Source organism: Crinia signifera, chromosome 4 (assembly GCF_055691185.1).
Source record: "Crinia signifera chromosome 4, ASM5569118v1, whole genome shotgun sequence".
NCBI classification, from domain to species: domain Eukaryota; kingdom Metazoa; phylum Chordata; class Amphibia; order Anura; family Myobatrachidae; genus Crinia; species Crinia signifera.
In genome coordinates, this window is record NC_139220.1 from 269,857,966 (window position 1) to 269,867,638 (window position 9,673).

Sequence of the window (9,673 nt, forward strand, 5' to 3'; positions counted from 1 at the left end):
AAATGGGACAACTCCTTTAACTGGGCAACCATCGATGTTCAGTCCCTTTACACATGTATCGAACATGAGATGGGGATTAACGCATGTAAAGAATTTCTTGAAGAAGATATCGAACTGGATCCGAACCACAAAACGTTTATATGTGATGCAATGAAGTTCATTTTAAGTCACAACTATTTTAAATTTTTAGACCAGTTCTTTTTACAAAAATGCGGGACCGCAATGGGGACGACCTTTGCCCCCAGCTTTGCGAATCTTTTTATGGGTAGCTGGGAGAGACGTTTTATCCACACTGATCACGTTTTTAAAAATAATATCAAATTTTATAAACGTTATATTGATGACATTTTAATTATCTGGGAAGGTACGGAGGAATTGTTTGATGATTTTCCGAAATACATAGGAGGAAACCAACTGAACCTGAAATTCACATCTAACTTCAACAAGAACCGAATCGAATTTCTGGACCTCATACTGCAAGGGGAAAATAATTCCATAAACACACTTAATTTTGTCAAAACAGTGGACACAAACAGTTATTTACACTATAAAAGCAACCATCAACGCAAATGGAAGGAAAACATTCCCTACTCTTAGTTCCACAGGATCAAGAGGAATTGTAGCAAGGAGGATGAGTGTGCAAAACAACTGGAAATCTATAAGAAAAGATTTGAGGAGAAAGAGTACCCTCAAAATATTCTACAACAAGCGACATCCAGAATTCAGAATACTAACAGAGAGGAACTCCTACAGTATAAAACAAAAGACGATAAAAACAATTCTACAGCATTCATTACGACCTTCAGCCAGCATGAACCAAAAATCAGGAAATCATTGAACGACCATTGGAACATCCTTCTAATGGATCCCATACTCAAAGAGATTCTCCCCCAACGACCTGCATTAATATTCAAAAAATCCAGAAACCTGAAAGACATCCTGGCACCCAGCCTTTTAACTTCAAATGATAATCAAAACCCATCAGGACCAAAGTGCAAAGGTGCATACAAGTGCGGCAAATGCAATATTTGCAAACATGTACATCCGAACAGGAAAAGCTTCACAAACTCGGATAACAGCAAGGATTACAAAATCAAAGACTTCACTAACTGCAATACTTCTTCAGTTATTTATCTGCTAGAATGTCCATGCAACCTAAAATACGTTGGTAAAACCAAGCGGATCCTGAAACTACGTATACAAGAACACAGCAGAAACATTAAAAACAAAGTGGACACACATAATATTTACAAACATTTTCAGACGCATCATGACGCTAACCCTGAGGGACTCACCTTCAAGGCAATTGAACATGTGAGACTAGGCCCCAGAGGAGGTGACCCAGCTAATAAACTATCGCAAAGAGAGATGTTCTGGATATTCGAGCTTAAAACCATGCATCCAGACGGTTTTAATGAAAGTTACGAAATTGCCCCGTTTTTATAAGGTCCTATCTTTTATACGCCATTTATCCTTTACCACCACCTACTTATTATCACTTTAAGCACGATCACCTTAGAACACCCTCCCTATCGAATCACTAATTTGGACCACTATACATCGGACCGGTTCACACTTCTACAGTCAAACCACATTACTGGTACACGCCCAATCTTGTCCGATTTTGGAAGCTAAGCAGTGTTGGGCTGGACAAGTACGGGGATGGGAGACCTCCCGGGAAAATTCAGTGCTGTAGAATACACTTGTGAACATTGGTCAATGTCATTTTTAAACACCATTGTGATATCGAAGGGAGGGTTAATACTTATATTATTATATTATTAAATCTATTACATTGTATTAATCGTCTATTTTATTGTTCATATGATAGATTGTATACTTAATTTTGTTTTTGGACACTGTTCAATAAATAAATGCATTTAATCATGATACCCTTGAATTAATTATTTATAGGCACATCACTATGATACATACTAATAAATAAGCCACCTATAATTAGCACTAAGCACTTTCTGCACGGATCACTTTATTATCGCTCATCACTCATAAAGTCTGTATGTGTTAATGTTGAACACCTCCAGTCACCTAAAATACGTTAATAAACCACAAAACGTTACTTGAATACAAGTTCATGTAATTTGTCATTTAAAGTCCATTTACGTTTTTTATTCTCTATCCCACTCTATGTTGCCATAAGGAAAACCCCTCACAAAATGGCCACCGCAACTCCTGCATTCATAAATGATCAGCAGTCCTCATTAAAATGGCCGCCGCTATGAGAAATATTCAGAACAGACAACTGTATACACAGCCTCGAGACGCCTTTCCATCCACTAGAGAACCTGAACGTCACATCTCATGGAAGGGACGGACGCATGCGCATTAGCGCGAGGACACTACAGTACAGAAAGCCGGCATCTGAACTAACGCGATGCGGGCGCATGCGCAGTAGCGCTAAACGGACACCGGATGTGTGGCGGAAGTACCGCTCACATATCCAATTTACTCGTATCTATTGTTTTATAAAAGATTTATGTTATCCATACACACTCTTTAATGCTACTGTAGCGCACTACAGCGCAAAATATAGGAGACTCAGATATAACGATTTTATACCCTGATATTTAGATAGCAAAATTAAGTGACAGGAAGTGATGTCACTATAGGAACAGGAGCTATACCAGTATAAATATAGGTCTGGTCTCAGTCTACTTGCACCCCTTGATAAAGTCTGAAGGACGAAACGCGTTGGGACTCTACAGCCCTCCTGTCTCATCTATTTAAAGATAAGCTACCCTCCTTTCTCTTTTTGCACCTTATTATTGTTTTTAATAATTTTTTAGTATAGAACGTTTTTTAAAAAATTATTAAATTGTCTGTTTTTTATTGGAAACATATTTTCTTCTACCTTGTTCAAATAAATGTATCTATTTTTTATACCTACCTTTTGATATTTTTATCATACCTATAGAGAAATATATACCGTGTTCTAAATCCACTTTTAAAAAAACTCTTTTATGGTTGTTACGGTGCGGACCAGCACACTCAGTATAGACTACTCCAGAGCAATAGTCGCCGCATCTTCATCTATTGAACCCACATTAATAAAAGTTATATTTAATTTTTGCACAAATATTACATTGATAAGAAAATATATTCTGTCTTTTGTGTTTTTTTTTTTTTCCAATAGAGTAATTTTATTATTTTAAAGAAAGGCATTTACATTTCAAAAAGGAATAATAAACAAAAACATCAAGAATAGTTATCTTATGGATAATTCAATGTTATCATAACAATGAACAATATTACTGTAAAAAAAATAAAAAAAATATATATAAATACACCCAACACAAAAAATAATAATAATGTATTAAATACATAAATAAATATAATATATACTGTCCCATCCAACCCTGTTCCTTAAAATGAGAAATATCATCAAGAAAGAATATTTTCCTAGTGAAGTCATATAGTTTTGTAACGACAATGAGGTCCTGGCAATATGGTCAGACTCCTGAACTACCTCTCTACGGCCCTTATTCTGATCGGTGCGGATATTCCCGCATTCTTACGGAGCGGTCCGCACGCTACGGTGTTTTGCCGCATGCGGCCATCGTCCGTAGAAACGCCCACGTGTCCTCCGCATTCGGACGGACTCACTCTTTAAGAACAGGGCGTGTTTACGGACGACATACAAACCATGCGTGTGCGGGAGAAACACTCCGATTCTGCACGGTATTACAGAGTATTACAGAGTATGCTCGGGAATACCGCATCCGAACGGGAGCCAAGCGGTGCTACCGCACGTAAGCGGAGTATTTACGCCAAACAACCCACTATTAAGTATCTTCTGCAAGACATCACATGACCCACTTATTCAATTACCTATCCTCATAAAAATTATTTATTTTGCTACATTCCTGCCATGTTGTTTATTTTTTGGATTTTGTATTTTTTGGTCATTGCATCACAGTGGCATTGACTGTGACATGTATAGAAATAAATTTTTTTACTTTACCCAAAAATGTGTGGTTTCATGAGTACATGTCGAATACACATGTGTATTGCTAGTATTAATATTCTGTCATGTCCATTGTTAGCAGTTTAAAAGTGTCTGACAAGTACAGGATATGTGGGTGTTTAGTAAGGGTTCCTTGAAGCAGCAATGGTTTCAATTAAAGCACTGACAAGCGGCCTATTAGTGAGTAATGAGTAAAGGAGTAGATTCTATTGGGTTCAGGTGTTAATGCTTGTAGTCATTAGGCGTACGTTCGCCTACCGCATGAACGAGTGGTGTCCGCAAAGCAATAGTACACTTGTGGACACCGCACATTTCTTCCCCTTTTGATCGCGTGCATTCGGAGTGCTATCCGAATGTACGCCCCCCAACATAAGTGTACTCCCCCGTGTCCGCCCATGTTTCCGCCCCGTTTTGCCCACTTTGAAACTACGCCCATGTGACATTCCGCATGACGCCCATAATACGCCCATATTTCCCGACTGATTGCGGGGAACAGTTTTGTACGGGATTTGGCCGAACTGGTACGGAGTCAAGGCGTGGCACATGCGCGTTGCGTTCTCCACGCATGCGCAGACGCCGAAAAGACGCGATCCGTAAGAATGCGGTAAAGTCCGCGTCAATCAGAATAAGGGCCTACAAGAGGTGGGGAAAGGGAGACTTCACCAAGGGACGGGCTGCTGAGCTGCAAGAGAAAGAAGGAGCTCTCCGAAGGGAAGAGGTGCTGAACTGGCTGTGCTTTCATTATACAGTAGCTTTCCTTTGAGTGCCAACAACATAGCTGTGAAAGATGTGCACAATATCTGCTAAAAATGCCAGCGTCGCTCACAGTGACTGTTCTTTTTTGGGCGCAATGTGTAACAAAACTTCAAGTAATTGACTTCAGATCATTTGCCAGCAATAACTAAAGTGATTCATATTCCCTGACTTCGGCCCTGGCATTTTTAGCAGATATTTTGCACATCTCTCACAGCAACATTGGCACTCAAAGGATTAAGGAACTGTGAGTAACCACTGCCAGAATAGCCTGTATTATTGATAGAAGTGGCAGCAAGTTGCCATATCCTGTAGTCCAGTGTCATCTGACAGGGGTTGATGTATGAAGCAGTGACAAGGGAGAAGAAGTTATAAAGTGACTGGTACTTTTTCACTGGCCAATCAGCTCCCTTTTTAAACCTAGCCCGTTACTTAAAAGTCAGAAGATGATTGGCCGGTTATAAAATAGCAGGTACTTTATCATTTCTCCTCCTTTAGCACTGATTCATACATCTACGCCTGAGTTCTGTATGATCTTCTGAGTCACCAGATCTCTTTGGGATGGTTTGCAGTAGTAATGTTCATCCGACAAGTCTGCAGCAACTGCACAGTGTTACCATGACACCATGGGCCCGGATCTTTAAGGATAGTTTCTAACAACTTGTATCCATGTCACAAAGACTTAAGGATGTTCATTTGGCAAAAAGGGTCCTCCCCAGTACTAGAAGTGTGTAGTGGTATACCGGGGCAGATCTACCAAACATTGGAGCAATATAATATGAATGAAGTCCCCTAACTGGCATTATAAGTCCGTTACAAGCTGATTGGCTGGTACTTTACCCATACCTCCCAACATGATCCATTCCAGGAGGGACAAGATGCTCTGTTACCGGACTTCTATGTCAGTGGCAATTGCATTTGCGGAACTGCAGCTCAGTCCAAAATTCAAATAGGGGAGCCTCACCAACTGCCACCCCAAACACTACAGTATAGGACTCACTGGCAGGTGGGACTCCCCTATTTGAATTTTGGACAGTGGTGCAGCAGTCCCACCTCTTCAACTGCCACTGGCAAGGAAGTCCAGGAGCAGAGCATTGTGTCAGTCCTGGAATGGGCCATGTTGGGAGGTATGCTTTACCTCACTCCCAAGGAGTGACAAATATTCTCCTTCCCTTCACCCCATTTTATATTATCAGTAGTGTGCTACCATTCTCATCATGTCAGGTTTACGGAACTGTATATACGCTATAATGAATTTTTCACAATATACAGCCCAACAAATAATAGATAAGCATTTAACATGCATGAAGAAAAGAATTTTATTGGTCAATGCTGTAAAACAGAGACAGAAATCAGAGGGGAAATCAGTAAAACCTGGATCTGTCCTTAGAAACTAGGGTCAGTTATTAACAATGAGAAAGTCCTCCAAAGTCTCAATTATCTTGAAAGAAAATATATGGCAGGCAAAGTCAGTAACATTGCTGTCAATCAAATATAAAATGACAATAATAATAGTCATTTTTGCCTTTGAAAGGCAGACTGAGCTTTCCTAGTCATCTATACAGTACAATGCTTGAGAGGAGTCTCGTCTTCCCCTTTGATATGTTATAAAGAAATGTTCTGTATTGATTGTCACTATAAGGTTTATGGCCAAGTCTGAAATGTTAATGAAATCCCCATCACTTCAACAGCTTAACACTGTACTGCATGATCCAGGCCTAGGGACCGTTATTTAGAACAGGAACAAAGCTTTATAGTCACTCAATGCCTCTCAAGTCTAATGCTCTCCTCCTGATCTCCATAAAATCTCAGATTATCTTCTGACACTAAGGTATTTACTTCCCATAAAAATAATCATTCTGAGGCCAGGTAAGCCTTAGCGTTTATTTATTAACAATGAAGATGTAATTCTATTTAGCTTGTGATGCACTCAGAACAAGGAAATTAGTAACGCCTATTTATTGAAGTGTCTGCTCTGTGCAATAAAGAAAGTTGTAAAAAAAATCATAAAACAATATAAATAACCATTAATGGGGGAAAATTTACTATGTAGACGGCTGATCCCCCATATGAACGGGTACGAACGGTACACAGTACGACCCTGAAATATGAATACAACAAATTTACAAAGCTGTCGTATTTTTCTCATTCAAATTTTCCAATGTCGTACCTATTCGTATTCGCAACGGGTCATACTGTATATGTATTTGGTGGATGTATATACGGCCGCCAAATACATATGTCAGCATTGCATGGATCAGTGTGATCTGTGCAATGCTGTCCAGTTTAAAAAACAGAACAAATAAATAATGCCACAGTTGGGGAAAATTTTTATGTAAGTTCCCCCAGCCAAAGCATTAACCCCTGACTGGTCAGCCGAAGCAGGGATCCTGGCAGAATGAGGACCCCCCCCCCCCCCCAATCCGGGATACCCCTGCCTGGGCTGAAGTCCGGGGCTGTCCCCGGTGTCTCAGGGCGGTGGGCACTGGGCTGAAGCATGAAGTGTGTAATGTTGTGGAATTTAAAGTCCCAGCCACATGCAGGGACTTATGCAAGGGCAATAACAGTCCCACTGGTACTTGTAGTTCTACAACAATACAAATAGTGAAATAATACAGACACATTATACAATGACCCATACTTTATGTACCTATAGGTCCACCGTAGGTCATTCCTCTTCTCCAATAGTACACTTTTGGGTACCTGTGGAAGCAAATTATACTCACCAAGCTATTGGGCGAAGATCCCGTCCTCTTCATAGAAACATAGAATTTGACGGCAGATAAGAATCATTTGGCCCATCTAGTATGCCCCTGTTTTTTTTCTTAGCCGTGAGTGCTACCTACCTTGGAGCAACCGCAGACTACTCCATGTGGCATATTAGGACCTGCATCTCCTCCTAATACAAGCTCCTTTCTGCCTCTCACAACATACATACAGATAGTGGTAGATGCTCAAATTAGTTCAGTAATACCATTCAGGTGCATGCAAGGGAGGGGTTAATACTGAGTAAGTAAAACAAGACATTGGTTCCCCCAGCTCACTGAATGGTATTAGTAATTAATCTTGAACACTACATGATAATAGAATTCAGAGATATTGGTTACATATACCTGCGCATGTGTATGATATGCCCCCAAGCCACGTCAAGGCTTCTCTGTATATTGGGGGTCCCTAGCGCTATATCTAGTTGCAGGGTGTGGCACCCCAAAAACTATCATAAGCTAGCAAGCCCAGTGCGGCACGCCAGTGAGATACTATAGTGTTAATAAAAATTAGTGATAGGAAGCCAAAGCTATATATATATAGAGAGAGACATAAAACAAAAAATTAAATGGAATTAAAATGAGAGAGATAGTGTTAGTGAGGGAAAAGTGTTAATAGAATGTAAGGGTGTGCAGCACTAAAGCCACCCAGTCCAACCAGTCCAGGGGCACTGCACCCCACACCACCGTTACCCTAAATTGGGTCTACGATTAACCAGCAAGAGGCCACATGATAATGGCTCCTTACTTGATATATCTGAACTAAGAGCTACCTGACTACTTGCTGAGACTGGCTGAGAGAGCTCAGCCACTCACAGGCTGCCCATTCATTGTATGGGCTTTTTTTCCCCAGCACTGACAGCTCCCGGCTCCCCCTGCCCACCTCTACGTTACTGCCGCCTCTGTGTTCCCCGCAGCGTCTGCTGCCTCTGCACTACTAGCAGCGTCCCCCGCCCCCCTGCTCCCTCCACCTTCCCGGAGCTTTGACAGCTCCCTGCTCCGGCTCCCCCTGCCCGACTCCTTTGCCGGCGTCCCACGCCCCCCTGCCAATCTCCCTCGCCGGCGTCCGCCACCTGTGTCCCCTGTCCGGCTGCACATAAGATTTAGCAATCGGGTCGGACTGGGTGTCTAAACCTGCGATTTGACCTGATTTCATTGCCTGATCCATCTGAATCTGGTGAAAACCGGACCAAATCGCATAGTGTATGGGGGCCTTTATTTAGGCCATATGAGAGAATTTTCCAGCTGTAAACCTTCCTGTATCATGCTGGGAAAACAGATGATTACTCACCTACAAAGGAGTTAATTTATACACCAATAAAACTAGTCTGTGTACTCTGACAATGTCAGGAGTTTAACAGATGGTATACAGTATACAGAGCTATATAACAGGCACCAAAGATAACAACTTCATGTAAATGCATTTAAAATACCTGAAAATGCCAATTACGCTCTCCGCCGTTATACTCTCCAGCTCATCTGTTTGAATTTTGATTTGACATTTTTGGGTTATTTAAAAAAGAGAAATGAAATGAATACATTTATATTCTCTTCTTCCCCGACAATCTTAATACATTCTTGTAGCTGTAATGACTGGATTATTTTTATACTCAATCTCAATTTCATTCTTCATTAGGACATTTTAGGGAGAGTGGTCTGCAGATGATGAAAATTAAACATCAATGTGAACCCTAATTAGCAGCATTGACCACAACTGCTTGTTATAATTAGTTGCTTTCATTTCATTTAGAAATGTGATAATGTGACAGTGTGGCACAGGTAATTAAAGGTAAGCTTGCTATACAATCCCTTTAAGCAGGGACACACTAATTACATTGGTTCTCTAGCTAAATACAAACCTCCCAACATGACCTTCTCCAGAGGAACACAATGCTCTGCTTCTGGACTTTCCTCTTAATTTATAATTGCCATCACCTGTCTTGAAGCACCTGTCTTCAGGGCCGTCTTATCGTATGGGCTTAATGGGAACTTGCCCAGGGGTCCCAGCTGTATAAGGGCCCTATGTTGATAGCTGAGGATCCCCTTTTTCCAGGGATAACAGAATTTAGAAAATCGGCCCTGGGGAACTGGAGATATCCAACTTCAAAGCAGCAGTCCACATCCAACCTGTTAATTGCAATTCCCAGTCATATTTATCAGTGTCCCCTTCCAT

At 40.9% G+C, this 9,673-nt stretch overlaps 1 pseudogene; it reads left to right on the forward strand.

Moving 5' to 3' along the window:
• Positions 1-1,576: 1,576 nt before the first annotated feature.
• Positions 1,577-1,699, forward strand: LOC146076167 (5S ribosomal RNA; annotated as a pseudogene).
• Positions 1,700-9,673: the final 7,974 nt, after the last annotated feature.